The sequence below is a fragment of the Stegostoma tigrinum genome, chromosome 9 (assembly GCF_030684315.1).
Source record: "Stegostoma tigrinum isolate sSteTig4 chromosome 9, sSteTig4.hap1, whole genome shotgun sequence".
NCBI lineage: Eukaryota > Metazoa > Chordata > Chondrichthyes > Orectolobiformes > Stegostomatidae > Stegostoma > Stegostoma tigrinum.
Window position 1 is genome coordinate 86,479,562 of NC_081362.1, and position 13,444 is coordinate 86,493,005.

Below are 13,444 nucleotides of genomic sequence, written 5' to 3' on the forward strand. Positions count from 1 at the left end.
CCCTTTCAAGTTTCACAACATCCTCCCTATTGCAGGGAGACCAGAACTGAATGCAGTATTCAAAAAGTGGTCTAACCAATATCCTGTACAGCCGCAACATGTTATCCCAACTCCTATGCTCAACTCACCAACCAATAAAGGGAAGCATTCCCAATGCCTTCTTCAATGTAATATATAACTGCGACTCCACTTCCAGGGAACTATGAATCTGCACTCCATGGTCTCTTTGTTCTGCAACCCTCCCCAGGACCTTACCATTAAGTGTATAAGTCCTGCCCTGATTTGCCTTCCCAAAATGCAGCACCACACATTTATCTAAATTTAACTGCATCAGACACACCTCAGCCCATTGGACCATCTAATCAAGACCGTGTTTACTCTGAGGTAACCTTCTTTACCGTCTACTACACCTCCAATGCTGGTGTCATCTACAAACTTACTAGCCATACCTCCTACGATCACATCCAAATCATTTATATAAAGCAGTGAACCCAGCTCCGATCCTTATGGCACAGCACTGGTCACAGGCCTCTACCACTACCTGCTGTATTCTACCTTCGAGGCAGTTCTGTATCCAAGTGGCTAGTTCTACCAGTATTCCACGTGATCTAACCTTGGTAACTAGTCCACCATGAGGAGCCTTGTCAAACGTCGAAATGAAGTCCAAATTGATGACATTCACTACTCTGCCCTCATCAATCCTTTTGTTACTTCTTCAAAAAAAACTCAATCAAGTTAGTGAGACACAATTTTTCACACACACACACACACACACACACACACACACACACACACACACACACACACACACACACACACACACACACACACACACACACACACACACACACACACACACACACACACACAGTGATGTTGACTATCCCCAGTCAGTCTTTGCCTTTCCAAATACATGTAAATCCTGTCCCTCAAGATTCCCTCCAACAACTTGCCCACCGCTGACGTCAGGCTCATTGGTCTACAGTTCCCTGGCTTTTCCTTACCTCCTTTCTCAAATAGCTGTGACCCTGCCTCTGCGCCGGTCACTTTGTATTCAAATCCCTGCAGGATTTGATGGTCAAGGATGATGCATTCTTAACATGGCCAAGAACGTCAAGTATTATTCTGTAAATCCTTCTAGTGCACCTAACTGCAGCTCATTAGAATGGGAGAAACTCTTCGTCACAGAGAAGAAGATTGCCGTCTGTGCTTACAACATGCATTGGCTCCATGATTACCAAGAATGGTTAGTGTTGTGATTCCAGCTAATGTCACCATTGAATAAGCCAGATCCCACACTGAAACCTGGCTTGATAAACGAGTTGGTCTCTCATTGTGACATGAATAAGCAATGCTGCAAGATTTTTAACAATAAGACAAATTTATTTACCAAGGGAAATTGAAATAAACTAAAATATCTACTTAAATTAAAAGAGTTTTAAAGGCATAGTAAAACTAGAATCTCATTAAATCCCAAATCATTCCTTTAAGTTCCAAAGTCCCAAAGTCCCTTGCATTGTACCCAAAAGCAGATCCTGTATAGTACTGACTCCAGAGAAAAATCTTTCCCTAATACCTTGATAGGCTTAAAGTAAGTAGTTCTTTGAGGATGTGACTGGAAAAGTTGATGAGGGTTGAGCTGTGGATGTGGTGTATGTGGACTTCAGCAAGGCATTTGATAAGGTTCCCCACGGTAGGCTCCTTCAGAGGAATGGGATACAGGGGAACTTAGCTGTCTAGATACAGAATTGGCTGGCCAACAGAAGACAGCGAGTGGTAGTAGAAGGGAAATATTCTGCCTAGAAGTCAGTGGTGAGTGGTGTTCCACAGGGCTCTGTCCTTGGGCCTCTACTGTTTGTAATTTTTATTAATGCTTGGATGAGGGGATTGAAGGATGGGTCAGCAAGTTTGCAGACGACACGAAGGTTGGAGGTGTCGTTGACAGTATAGAGGGCTGTTGTAGGCTGCAGCGGGACATTGACAGGATGCAGAGATGGGCTGAGAGGTGGCAGATGGCGTTCAACCTGGATAAATGCGAGGTGATGCATTTTGGAAGGTTGAATTTGAAAACTGAGTACAGGATTAAGGATAGGATTCTTGGCAGTGTGGAGGAACAGAGGGATCTTGGCGTGCAGATACATAGATCCCTTAAAATGGCCACCCAAGTGGACAGGGTTGTTAAGAAAGCATATGGTGTTTTGGCTTTCATTAACAGGGGGATTGAGTTTAAGAGTCGTGAGATCTTGTTGCAGCTCTATAAAACTTTGGTTAGACCGCACTTGGATCACTGCGTCCAGTTCTGGTTGCCCTATTATAGGAAAGATGTGGATGCTTTGGAGAGGGTTCAGAGGAGGTTTACCAGGATGCTGCCTGGACTGGAGGGCTTATCTTATGAAGAGAGGTTGACTGAGCTCGGACTCTTTTCATTGGAGAAAAGGAGGAGGAGAGGGGACCTAATTGAGGTATACAAGATAATGAGAGGCATAGATAGAGTTGATAGCCAGAGACTATTTCCCAGGACAGAAAAGGCTAACACGAGGGGTCATAGTTTTAAGCTGGTTGGAGGAAAGTATAGAGGGGATGTCAGAGGCGGGTTCTTTACACAGAGTTGTGAGAGCATGGAATGCATTGCCAGCAGCAGTTGTGGAAGCAAGGTCACTGGGGACATTTAAGAGGCTGCTGGACATGCATATGGTCACAGAAATTTGAGGGTGCATACATGAGGATCAATGGTCAGCACAACATCGTGGGCTGAAGGGCCTGTTCTGTGCTGTACTGCTCTATGTTCTATGTTCTCAGTATGAGCTCACTTCTTAGGCTGGAAGCTGATAGCTTCTTCCTGGAGCTATCATCAACCCGAGCTTAAATGTATCCAGCTTCAAATAACCTCTTCAGAGTTTTATCCCAACACTTCTGGTTTGGGACTGCCATTCATTCCTTATTCAAAGGTAAACCAGTTTCACCATATTCTCACCTTCTCGGGACCACTGTTCTGTGCAGCCATCACCATCCAAGGGCTTTACTGAATTGCTCTGAAATAAAACAAAACTAAAAAAAAACAAACTCCCTGTATGCTTGGGTATTTTCCCTAAGCTTAAAAAACCCAAAGTCTGGAAATTTCTAATAGACCTTAAATCACAATTACCTACCTTGCTGGGTTGTAAAACAACCTGCATTAAATAAAAATCTACTAGTGCTGCCAAAGTAATTCTTACAAACTATTTTTAATAAAGAAATCACCATGGCTACAGAAACACTTACAAACGAAGAAACACAGAAAGCCCAAACGTCACTCACCCAAAATTCAAAACGCAAACTTACTCTACAAATTAGACAGTATATATCACAATGAAAAGTAGAAGGCCTGCAGCTCACGCAGGCTGCTTGGCAGCTGGGACAGTGGGCTGGTTGACAGGGTGGCCTGTGTGGGTTAAGATTGATGCCAACAGCTTGGGATTCAATCTCATTCTGACTGGGCTGGTTTGGGAGCCTGCCTTATTGCTGTACCCATGGAGAAGGTTGCAGCAGTAGGGGTCAGACTTGCTTTTGGAGGGGGAAACGTTAGGGAACGATGGGACCATGAGGCCATTTAAACACAAGGAGGAGATTTACATTTATGGGGGTTGAGGAGCCATGCTAGGTCAATGACCTGAGGGATGATAGCTTGATAATAATGCAACTTAGAAAACTTCTGGAATTCTGGGTGACATTTAGGGCGGCACGGTGGCTCAGTGGTTAGCACTGCAGCTTCACAGCGCCAGGGACCCAGGTTCAATTCCAGCCTCGGGTAACTGTCTGTGTGGAGTTTGCACATTCTCCCTGTGTCTGCGTGGGTTTCCTCCGGGTGCTCCGGTTTCCTCCCACAGTCCAAAGATGTGCAGTTTAGGTGAATTGGTCATGCTAAAATTGCCCGTAGTGCTCAGGGGTGTGTGGGTTATAGGAGGATGGATCTGGGTGAGATGCTTCAAGGGGCAGTGTGGGCTTGTTGGGCCGAAGGGCCTGTTTCCAGGGAATCTAATCTAATTTATCAGCTGTGCTTATCTTATCGGGACAGTGGGAGTCAGAGGATCACGGCCCACAGTATAACTGTGATCTCGTTGTATGGGTACCTTGCTTTGTAGATACCAGTTTCACACTCTTTGGGACAGTAAAACTGCAGCCGTGGACATAGGCTTCTGAATTTTGTGTCAAACTTACTACAATTTAGACATCTCTTCAATAATACTGTCTTGTTACTATGGCTACAGAAATCTAGAAAATTATATTCGCCACAGCGACAGTGTCAATGAGTCTTTACAGCTTTTAACAACAACAGACCACTTCTGAAATGAACATTATTTTTCATTTGGAACAGTGTTCACTGAACATCCGTCACATCTCGCTGGGCAATTATTTCTCACAAGTGGTCATGAATAATTTGATGTCATTATTGTCTATTTTAAACCAGGTTGTAGAGGACAGAGTTGGAGCCTCCAGGGCCGATAATGGTCTTAACTTCAGCAATGATTGATGTGTATATTTAAGAAGAGGTTATTAATGTTTCTCCCAAAGCTCATTGGAAAAGCTGGCATAAAGTCACAGGTTCATTATCAAACAAGGTCCCCGCCAACGTACAATCTAGGCGCAGATGCAGTCCATTCAGCCCATCGAGCTTTTGACACAATTCGGTTAGATCACCACGACCGATTGGCTTGTATTTCACATTCTCATTTACCCAGAAACACTTGGCTCCCCTGCTCAACAGGGAGTTACTTTTGCAGATTTGTTCAATAAGTGTTAGGACACAGAATACAATTTAAATTATCACTATCGCACATACATCCCCAAATGCCAAAAGTTGCGAATTCTCCACAGAGTTGGAAATCTGTTGTTACCGCTTAGAATTATAGAATCCCTACTGTGCAGATAGAGGTCATTCAGCCCATCGAGTCTGCATGGACCCTTTGAAGTGCATCCCACCTCCAACCCCCAACAAGCCTATCACTGTAACCCCGCATATTTCAAATAAACCTGTTGAATATAATGTGGTGTTGTGTGATTCCTGACCTTGTCTGCCCCAGTCCAACAGCAACACCTCTACATCATCTGTGTCCTGAGAAGCGAGCAGATCCCTTTGATTGTTCATATTTGTCGTTGAAATTAAGCACTTGAAGCTGTAGGAGGTATTAAAACTGCAGCAAATCGCTGGTCACTTTCCTTGACCTTCTTGCAATGTATCAATGTTTTGTCCATGCGGCATATGATGTCTTTGAAATTTAGCCGACTGTTGGGTGGAGTCTGTTGAAAATCTCTGGGGCTGGGGCAAGGCTGAAAAGGTACCTTCAGCTCCCTGCTATTTCAAAATTCTATCCACCCTCTCCTTAAATACTCTCAGTGCTGTAGCCTTGGAGGTAGGAAACTCCAGATGTTCAGTATCCTCGAGGTGAAGAAATTCCCTCATTCTTCAATTTGAAGTGTTACTTTATGCTGTAACTATGTTACCAAGTTTGAGAATCTCCCAGTGGAGGAAACATCTTCTCCACATCTAGGCTGGCAAGACCCCTCAGAATCTTGTATGTGTCAATAAGATCGTCCCTCAATCTTGTAAACTGTAATGAATAAGATCAAACCTGCTTCGCTGCTGTTGATTAATAGCTCTTTTCATTCCAGAAATCAGCCAAGTGAATCTCTTTTGACTCTAATAACTGTCTTGCCTTTGTTTGAAACCCCAGATAAATATCACTCCTATTTCAACCCTTTAATTTCCCGACTCAACTATCATACAATCCCTACAGTGTGGAAACAGGCCATTCAGCCCATACTAACCTTCAAAAGAGCAACCCACCCAGACTTACACCCCTACCCTATCCCTGTAACCCTGCATTTCCCATGGTTGATCTATCTACCCTGCACATCTTTGGACTGTGGAAGGAAACCCACGCAGACACGGGGAGAATGTGCAAACTCCACACACACAGACAGTCTCCTAAGGGTAGAATCGAACCTGGGTCCCTGGCGCTGTGAGGCTGCAGTGCTAACCACTGAGCCACTGTTCCACCACAAATTTCTTCTTCTAGGTATATTGAGACAACTTTCCAATTCCTTTCCAAGCCATTTGGGATGAACCTTTAAAAATTGTTTTAGGACATCAGAATTTGAGTAACTGGAACAGTTCCATACATTCTCTCAACCTGGATTTTGACAGAGTAGAGCACCTTCCATCAGAGTTACTGGTTACACTGAAGTGAAACATTGAACCATGTTTCCAAACATGCCCCGAGTTTATCTGCCTTCCTTGTTAGGCCTTTTTGATTGACCCATATGCAGGTTAATTTATCGGTCTGACCTCAGTCTGTACTTTGCTCCTGCCTGCCCTGTAGCAGTCTCAGAATGATCTCTTTTCTCTCTATCTCCCTGGTTCCCACCACCACCACCATCACCATCACATTCCCCCTCCCCCTAATAGTTTAATTCCTCCTGAGCAGCTCTGATACCAGTATATTAATCTCCTTTCAATTCAGGTGCAATCCATCCTTCTCATACAGGTCACTTCTACTCCAGAGGAAATTCCAATGATCCAGAAGTGTGAATCCTTCTCCCTTGCACCTGCTTCTCAGCCACGCATTCATCTGCTCTATCTTCCTATTATGACCCTCACTAGCTTGTGGCATTGGGAGTAATCCAGATATTACTATCCCTGAGGCCTTCCCTTTGTTTAAATTCCTAACTTCCTATGTTGTCCCCTCAGAATCTCACCCTTTTCTCTCCTATGTTAGTTCCAATGTGTACAACAATCTCCCTTTGACAATAATCTGCACCCTCTCCGATATATCCTTCATCCTGGCCCCAGGGAGGCAACGCACCATTCTAATGTCTTGCTGACCAGAAACATCTGTCTGTGCCTCTGACTAGAGAGCCCCCTGTCACAATCAATTGCTTGAAACCTGACATACCCCTCGTTACATTAGAGTCAGTCTTGGTACCAGAATTCTGGCTGTCAGTGCTACATTCCTCTGAGAGTCCATCACCCCCTACATTAAGCAAAACAGCATACTTGTTTGAGATGGGGTAGCCACAGGAGAATCCTTCTCCACCTGCCTTCCTCTCCTGCCTTTCCCGGGAGGTCACCCAGCTACCCGACTGTATCTTCAGTTTATCTCCCTTCCTGTAACTGCCATCCATCACACCCCCCAGCTCCTGTAAATTCTTCATTGGCTTTAATCGCCTTTCCAACTAATCCATGCGATCTGATAGGGAGTGTGTTTGATTACAAATCCTGCAAACATCATATGGAAACATGGAAACTTGGAAACTCTCCCTAATCTCCCACATTCACAGGAAGAGCACATTGCTCTGCTAAAAGCCAACTTTGTACATTCACACGCTACAGTCCCAGAAAATAGCCCAGTCTCACTACTCTAAAAAACATTGCTCCAGGCTAACTTTGTACCTATGTTTTACATTTTTAATCAAGAGATAGATCTCAATAAAAACAAATTTAAAAAAAACCCATTCTACTCACAATTGTAAATCCACAAGAACAACAGTATGGTTATGCTGTAAAAATACCACTTAGCTGCTTCCCCTGCTGTGAGCTCCCCCACACAAGTTTCTCCAAGGTCAGCTGGGACTTTTTCATTGGAGCGTAGGAACTTGAGAGCTGACCTTGTAGAGGTTTATGAAATAATGAGGGGTACAGGTAAAGTGCATGGCAGGTGTCTTTTCCCTAGGGTGGGTGATTTCAAGATTAGGGGGCATGTTTTTTAAAGCGAGAGAAGAAAAATATGAAAAAGACATAAACGGCAATTTGCTTTTTTACACAGTGAGTGGTTTCGTTTGTGGAATGAACTTCTGGTGGAAATGATGGATGCCGGGACAGTTACAATGTTCAAAAGACATTTACAGAAGTACATGAATAAGAAAGGTTCAGAGGGATACGGGCGAAGCGCAGGCAGTTGGGACTAGTTTCGTTTGGGATTAAGGTCAGCATGGGCTGGTTGGACTGAAGCCCAAAACGTCAGCTTTTGTGCTCCTGAGATGCTGCTTGGCCTGCTGTGTGCATCCAGCTTCACACTTTATTATCTTGGTTGGACCAAAGGGTCTGTTTCTGCACTGTATGACTCTATAGCACTATGCTTAAGGATCCAGAAGGAACCCACATCCTAACAGTGGGTCTAGTAACTCACTGCAGAGTAGGTAGTGTTTGAAACATGGTTGGCATGCTGATACATGGTTATATACAGGCATTTATCACAGCTGCCCAAAGTTAGATATTGCTTCCCATGCTGATTAAGATCACTATCGTGCTGCTTAATAAAGATTAACATAGGAAAAAATTCTGGAGCCACTCGTGGGCAGCACGGTGGCTCAGAGGTTGGCACCACTGGTTCACCAGGGACCTGGGTTCAATTCCATCCTTGGGTGACTGTCTGTCTGGAGTTTGCACGTTCTCCATGTCTGCGTGGGTTTCCTCTCAGTCCAGAGATGTGCAGGTTAGGTGCACCGGCCATGCTAAATTGACCATAGTATCTGGAGATGTGTAGGCTAGGTGGGCTAACCATAGGGAAAACAGCAACATAGGGGTTGGTCTGGATGGGATACTGTTTGGAGAGTGTGTGTGGACTAGATGGGCTGAACAATGTGAGGCAGAGGCGAAGTTTGTCAACATTTTCTGCATGCATTACACTAAGCTATAACAATTCTCTTGACTGTCAGCATGATTGCAAAGGAGGCGAATATCATTTTCTCCTTAATCACGTAGCCCATGAGAACTGCTATCTACTGACTCTGTAACTCATCTCCCCTCACTGAGGAATATGGTTTCTCTTAGAAAGACCTGCGCAGTTGTTGTTCCCAATTGCACCCCTTGAGGGCGCTGCTCCCCAAGGTTGAGGGATCGATTTGCTCCGAAATAACCATTTTGTGTTCAGTCAGCCATGTGTAGAGTTTGAAGCTAAAATGTAGCTTCTGAACATAATGTCTGTAAGCAGGGCCCAAATGTCCAGATTCCAATCCTTGACATATTTACAGTAGGTTGCAGCTTAACTGTTTCCAAGACAGTTATCAGATTGTGGGGAGGGCCTGAGAAGCTTTGGATAAAACAAACAAAAGCCTGACTTCTGAAAGCAGACATCTCACACCCATTTGTTGACTTGTGTCATGTACTGCTTTCCCATGCCTTCTGCAGGTGACTTCAACCATGGCCAGGCCACCTTCAGATGGAAAATATCCCGGTATTATTTAAAATGAACAACATTTATCCTTCAACTCAATCGCTGAAACCTATTATCTAATTGGGAAACATTTAATCCCTTACCCATTGTCTATGGCATTCTGTTGTGTGTAAATTGGTAGCTTACATTGCAGCAAGGATTACTCTCCATTGAAGTGTTTGAAATGTCCCAACTTTAAAGGTGATCCATAAATGCAAAATATTCTCTCTGGGCGAGAAGGCACGTGGACTTGTATGCACTGGGTGAGTGGAGAGTGCAGCATTATCAGAGCGAGAAGGCTGTGGGGTTAAACTATTTAAATCAACATCTGGTCTACCTGTTCATGCAGGAGGACACTAAAGAACCCATGGACAAATGAAGAACACCGGGATCTCTTAACGACTTTCTAGGTGGAAGGGGTCGCTGGTTTGGAAGGCGCTGTTGAAGCAGTTTTACTGAGTGCTGCAGTGCATCGTGTAGATGGTACAGACTGTTGGTCCTGGTGGAGAGAATGAAGCAGAGAGCGGATGATACACAACTGCATTTTTGTGGATGTAACATCGTCATCTTGGCTGCCACTGTGTCTGCACAACCTCCCCAAAAAGGAAAAACAAACCTCATTCTTAGAAATGACATCTTGGTCATACTGGAGTTTCATTTTGAAGTTTATAACATGAGTAGGAGCAGTAGTGTCTTTCGCCAGTTTTACTGGTATTTCCATTTGGGTTGGATTCAAGTCTGATCAGATGTGTTTCACAAATGTCACAAGTTTGCAGATGACACTAGAATTTTATATATGGGATTATGATGAGAATGCAAGGCACCATGCAACATGCAGATCGTAACAAGGGAGAGCAACACAGAGAGACAGAGTGAGCAAAAATGTGACAGCTGGAAGTGTTCAGCGGGAGACAGGGAATGAGAGGGGTCGTTCACTTTGGTTCTTAATGATGAATTTTGGACAAGCAGTGGGATTTAAGTGTCTATTTATACAAAATCATCTCTGCTAGCTGCATAGCACTCCTTATGTATTGCACTGATGAGTCAGTCTAGATTATTTCAGCAAGTCTCTGTGGGCATAAGAATCTGTAACAGCCTGCTTCAGAAGTCACTGATCAAAAACAGAAGCGCTTCTGTAATTCCTCTATGATATAAAAAAAGTTACACTGTCCAACTTTGTATGAGTTAGTGCTATGATTCCAGTTTACTGTAATATTGAACAAGTCAAATCTCAGATTGAAATCTGGCTCAACAGATCCCGAGTTTTATTTTTCCAACTTGGTTGCTTTGATGGTCAATCACTGAACATACTCAAAACAGATTATCAATGTACATTTAAGGAAAGAACACAAGTTTACTATACGGAAGAAAAGCAAAATTTTTAAAATATAAAATTAATCCGTAACAATTGATTATGAACAACAAAAATAAAACCCTTCTCCTACATGATATATAGCAAAGGCTGTGTCACTGCTCCAAATTACTTTGTCTTTTTGAAAGAAAATCAGAACTTCACAACATTGGAAATCAAAACTCTACTGACCTCTACTTTAGATTCTAATTCCCAAAAATAACAATTTTGTAAACTTTCATCACAAAAGCAAGTCAAAGAACTTTGAAAATGAGCTGAGAGATAGTAGGAACTGCAGATGCTGGAGAATCTGAGATGACAAGGTGTGGAGCTGGATCAACACAGCAGGCCAAGCAGCAGGAAAACTGACATTTGGGGCCCAGACCCTTCTTCAGGAATGGGAGGACCCCATTTCTGAAGAAGGGTCTAGGCCCGAAACGTCAGCTTTCCAGCTCCTCTGATGCTGCTTGGCCTGCTGTGTTCATCCAGCTCTACACCTTGTTATCTCTGAAAATGAGCTCTTGGCTTTGGTGTGCAAAACATTCCTAAAGTAGGCAATTAAAGCCATTATTATTTCTGTGAACTGGCGGGTTCAGTTATAAAACAGTTTCTCTTCATCCACAGATGAAGAGTTGTCTCACCTTCTGCCTTGCTCCCACCTGGATGTAAAGCTGAGGGAAAATATCAGAGCCGCTCGATTTGCCTGAGTTAAAGTGGCATGGAGAAATAAAATTTTAATTTATGCAGGAATCAGGAAAAATATACTTTTAGATCATGGAAAGTTGTAGCTAATTTAATTAACAGCTCACACTAAACTTCAACCAGTGCCAAAAAACATTTTTGTTTAAGACTGTAGGATTAAAACGATTAGTAACATCCAATTTTTCAGTGATGATAGAAAGTACAAAGGAGATTACCAACACTGTCTGCTGTCAAATGCCCTTGACACTTGTTATGAGTCTAGGTTTGCCCAGGTGATTATAAAAATCACAGGATGTTATTTTGAAGAGTTGGCCAACATTTATCCCTCAGCCTAACTTTTTTGAAATATTGATAATCTGATTTCCATCATATAGCTCTTTGGGAGTTTACTACATACAAATTGGGTCCTGGATTTGCTACTGCCTCAGGTGACTGTCTGTGTGGAGTTTGCACATTCTCCCTGTGTCTGTGTGGGTTTCCTCCGGGTGCTCCGGTTTCCTCCCACAGTCCAAAGATGTTCAAGGTTAGGTGGATTGACCATGCTAAATTACCCATGGCGTCTGGGACGTGCAGGCTAGGTGGATTAGGCAGGGGAAATGCAGGGTTACAGGGATAGGATAGTGGGGTGCCCGGGTGGGCAGCTCTTCAGAGGTCAGCATGCTCTTGATGGGCCAAATGGTCTGCTTCCACACTGTAGGGATTCTAAGATTCCAACAGTTTAACACAACACCTCAAAAATACTTAAACTGGCTGTAAAGTAGTGAGAAAGTAAGTGATCATGAATGGCACAACCTAATTGCAAGCCTTTCTTAAAATGTGGACTGACAATAAGCTAATCCAGGGAAAGCAGAGAATTAGGTTTTAAAGATATCTGACAGCACGCAAACATAGCAATGTCTCTCAGTCAGAAGTTTCAACTTACACCTACTGCAGAGGTGTGTCACAACACGTCTGAACAGGTTAAAACATAGCAGTTTAAACATTCCTAATATTCAAAATTTACAAAGCCTTAAAAATCAATAGTGATAGTTTTGAATGAGAACACCTTCATGATTACAATATTTCAGGTCCGGGAAAGCAGAATAAGTTAGTAAATAGCCATGACTTTTTCTTTTAAAAGACAGTTTTGCTCAATTTAGACATGTAGAATAAGGGCAAGATTGAAACATATGTTGTCGCTAATCAGAGAGAGGCAGCCATGTCTAATTGTGATATTGCGAACGTACTTACCCAGAGTAATGCTGGCTGGCTCCCAAGGCTCTCCCATCACTGGAATTTTCATTGGGTCACACCAGATTTTATTAATTTTTTCAGGGATTGTACAGCTACTGGCTGGACTAGTATTTGCTTCCCATCCTCAACAGCCCTGGAGAAAGTGGCAGTGTTGAATTGCAGTCCATGTTGTGCAACTACATCCAGACTGCTTTAAGTGAGGGAATTCTGGGATTTTGATCCGGAAATTGCAAAGGAACTGCATTATAGTTCCAAGATGGGATGGCGAGTGGTGTCACAGGTTTGGGAGGTGCTGTCAAAGGAATCTCAGTGAATTACCGCAATGTACTTTGTAGGTGGTACACACTGTTCCCATGTGTATCATCATGTGATGGAGGGAGTGAATGTTGAAGATGGTGGATAGGGGACCTATAACGCTGGCTGTATTTTCCTTGAAGGTATTTGAACGCTGTTGGAGCTGCCCTCAATAAAGCAAATGAAGTGTTCCATCATCCTCCTAACTTGCACCCTTGTAGATGATGGATAGGCTTTGGGGAGTCAGGTGCTGACTTACCTGCCTGTACCCTAAGGCCATGACTTACAGGATCAGAAGTAGGCCATTTAGCCAAATGAGTCTGCTCTGCCATTTGAAGACAGCTGATATGTTTCTTAACCCCACTCTCCTGCATTTTTCCCGTAATCTTGAGCCCTATTCTACCATGCATTTCCAAATACTCCACACTCTCTTCCTTAATAATGGACTCTAAATTCTTACCAATGACTGAGGTCAGACTAACTGGCCTATAGTTTCTGTCCTCTGCCACCCTCCCTTCTCAAACAGCGGTGTTACGGTGTTGTTTGCTAGTCCTCTAGGACCATCCCTGGCTCCAGTGATTCTTGAAAGATCACTACCAATGCTTCTGTGGCAAAGATATGGGCCAATGCTACTATCATCTGACTGTTATAATCCAGAGTCTTTGGTCACTGG

The 13,444-nt window shown here is 43.4% G+C and overlaps 1 long non-coding RNA gene across 1 annotated transcript in view; it reads right to left on the reverse strand.

The window, feature by feature from the left end:
- LOC132210022 (uncharacterized) overlaps window positions 1-12,655 on the reverse strand; it is a 77,873-nt gene extending 65,218 nt beyond the window's left edge. The window contains exon 1 of the long non-coding RNA XR_009446179.1: window positions 12,475-12,655. This is a non-coding gene — a long non-coding RNA (uncharacterized LOC132210022). The remainder of the gene's footprint in view (window positions 1-12,474) is intronic.
- Window positions 12,656-13,444: the final 789 nt, after the last annotated feature.